Source organism: Parambassis ranga, unplaced genomic scaffold, assembly GCF_900634625.1.
Source record: "Parambassis ranga unplaced genomic scaffold, fParRan2.1 scaffold_22_arrow_ctg1, whole genome shotgun sequence".
Lineage (NCBI taxonomy): Eukaryota > Metazoa > Chordata > Actinopteri > Ambassidae > Parambassis > Parambassis ranga.
The window spans coordinates 3,785,041-3,788,067 of record NW_021144778.1 but is presented as its reverse complement, the minus strand read 5'-3'; the positions used below and the strand labels follow the sequence as shown (position 1 = coordinate 3,788,067).

The following is a 3,027-nucleotide window of genomic DNA, read 5'->3' as shown; positions in this document are numbered from 1 at the left end:
ATTACTAAGTAAAGAGGGACTGATTATCCACAGACATCTGTCAGCCATTTTGTAAGCCTGAAAACCTTCTATCAGAAACAAGATGGCTGACATGGAAGCACAAGCAGCTGAGTATGTGATTAATACAAGTTCAGGATCATCGGTGCTGTGCATAGGTGTCAGGCAGCTCAATTTACAACAGCATAGCATACAAAAAGTAACAAATATGAATCAGCATGGCTGCAAAATAAACACAGGCCAAGAAACAACCATCACCATGATGCATATAGGTCACACTGATGGTGTGTGAGTGACCCTGTTAGCAGACTGGGAGCTGTACTTGTTATTTAAAGTTCATTACTAATCCAGGACTTCTGGTAATTACCCACAAACACAGAAAGGTCCCTGCGATCTACAACCACATGTCAATGAGCTAAAAAAGGCTAACCCACACATTAGCATCCATGTTACTACTACAGAGAGGTAGCTGATTATCCACAGTCATCTGTCAGCCACTTTGTAAGCCTGATAAACACCTAACAGAAACAAAATGGCTGACATGGGAGCACAAGACAAAATGGCTGCCAGAGGCCATGACTGACAAAGTTCAGATCACGTCTTCTGTAGACAGCCTCACTGCTTAATGTAATGAACAGCATAACACAAAAACAAGTCTGAAGCAGCATAGAGGCAAAGTCAGCACAAACCAAGAACAAGCAGCAGGTGCATTCTCACAGCTTTAGTCTGTCCCTCAGCCACATTACACACTTACTATAAACACCAGTCTGTCAACCTGATTTAAATCGTATAAACTGCCAGTGATGAAAGAGTGAAGCACACATTTGCATCAGAAGCAGCAGAACAAAACACAACACACACAAGAACTACATCTGTCAATTAGTTAAAAGGCTGTCCCACATATTAATGCTACCAAGGTGATGACAGTGTGCTTTAACACAGCACTCATCATCTATGGCCTCTCCTTATTACACTTTCAGTCACAACACACTGCACTAACCACAGTAACCAAACATGGCAGACCACAGTCATTTACCCAGTCACAGCTGCACTGATGCTTTTACACTGTCCCACACAACTTCATTCATTGAGAGCATTATAGCACCAAAGCAGCACATTAATATGAAACCACACATGATTAGGACTCACTGACCCTGTTAGCCTTTCACATGCAGCAAAATACACTAATTAACTACTTCAATAATTAATTATTTAAATTAAGTTTAATTAATTTAATTTAATATTAGCAATATGCAGAGAGAAGACACCAAGAAACTGCCACATCATTACAGAGCTTCAGCAATATTAAGCAATGCTTATATTCTCAGTTCACTGTTAAAATGAATGAGCCCTGCTCCATTTAGCACCTGATTAACATAAGCCACAGTACTAGCAGCCGCAGGCTAACAGCCTCAAGCTAGCAGCCACGCCTGTCTGTACCAAACCAGCACGGCACAGACCGTTTGTAAAACACACCATAACCTCCAAAAAGCAGCCAGCACCATGAGAAGAGCTTTAAGAGACATTTCTTCCAGAACATTCCATCAACAGAGCTCAGCACATTTGAAACAGCAGCACATGTTAAACAGGCCAACCATTAGACTCACAGCAGAGCAGGTTATTGGACAAATACACACAGCACATCCACATTATCTCCACACTGCACAATAACACCAATGTATGACACGTTTTTAAACATGTAGCAACATTATCAACATGAACATGTTAAGCTAGGAAGCTAACAACAAGCAGGAGGAGCAAACCGCGTCTTACCTCTCATAAGCTGATGAAGGAGGGTCTGACCATCGTTCGCGCCACACGGTTTTTATATCAGGTCCAAGGGTCCAATCAGATGTCCCCTTCAGTGACTGTGCACCTGGCTGTCATAGGACGGACTGTCTGTCAGTCAGTCAAATGTCGGCCATGTTGGTCAGTTTGTAACTGGTATCTTTATTGGTTAAGAAAAGGCCGGTCATTATTCAAAATAATAAGTGTACTCAGTAACAAATTGTGATGTTAAAAATAGCGAAGTACATTATTTTGTTACATTTGTACTTAAGTACAAGTAAAAGTACTGGCTTAAAAATAAAGTACAAGTACCCAGAAAAACTACTTAATTACAGTAACTTGAGTATTTGTAATCAGTTACTGCCACCCTTGGATATATGCAGTGCTTCCCCGGGATATTTGCAGTCCACCCCTGGACACATGCAGTCCACCCCTGGACACATGCAGTCCACCCCTGGATATATGCAGTCCAGTGCAGTGAGGCATGCTCTGATCTGTACAATGGAGAAACCAAACAACTACTCCAAAAACTGGCCTTCAATGTTTGTCAAAGTTTGTCAAGATGCTTATGTTTAAGGCAAAAGCTGTGACCTTGTTCAAGTTTTGCAGCGTATTTTCGCTCGAAGCCGTGAACACGTGTTAATCAGACAGACGAGGTGGCCGAGTGGTTAAGGCGATGGACTGCTAATCCATTGTGCTCTGCACGCGTGGGTTCGAATCCCGTCCTCGTCGTTTCAGTTTTTACGGTCAACGTCCTGACACAGCATCATCAGTTGATGGTGTCATAAACATTCCAACTTAAGACAGTTTGGACAGTAAAGCTGGATCCATACTCCGCGAGACAAAGGGCGGAGAGCGCACTCCACGGGTGGTAAGAGACACAAAAAAAAAGTCTTTTCCGCACTGAGGTACCATACTCCGCGAGACGTGTGTCTGCAGAACTCCTCATACGGCCCGCCCACTGCAGCGCACGTCACCAGACACCAAACAGGAACAACATCACACACAGCCCACCTCCAGTGTTTGCAAACAGAGGAACAGAGGAAGATACAGCAGTTGACATTATGGATTTTGCAGCTTTGTTAATGCAGATGGACGAGGAGACGAACATGCATAAAGAGGATGAAGAAGAAGAGGAGTTGTTGCTGCTATGCACGGAGTTTGCGAGAAAAAGGCAACGTAGGTGGCACGTCCGGCCACTCAATGCAACAAGAGTCGAGCAGGGAGAGTACAGAGTCCTGG

The 3,027-nt window shown here is 43.4% G+C and overlaps 1 non-coding gene across 1 annotated transcript; it reads left to right on the top strand.

Annotated features, from left to right (window-relative positions):
• Positions 1 to 2,435: 2,435 nt before the first annotated feature.
• On the top strand, positions 2,436 to 2,517 carry trnas-gcu (transfer RNA serine (anticodon GCU)). Its single transcript has one exon. It is a non-coding gene; the product is annotated as a tRNA-Ser (tRNA).
• The last annotated feature ends 510 nt before the right edge of the window (positions 2,518 to 3,027 follow it).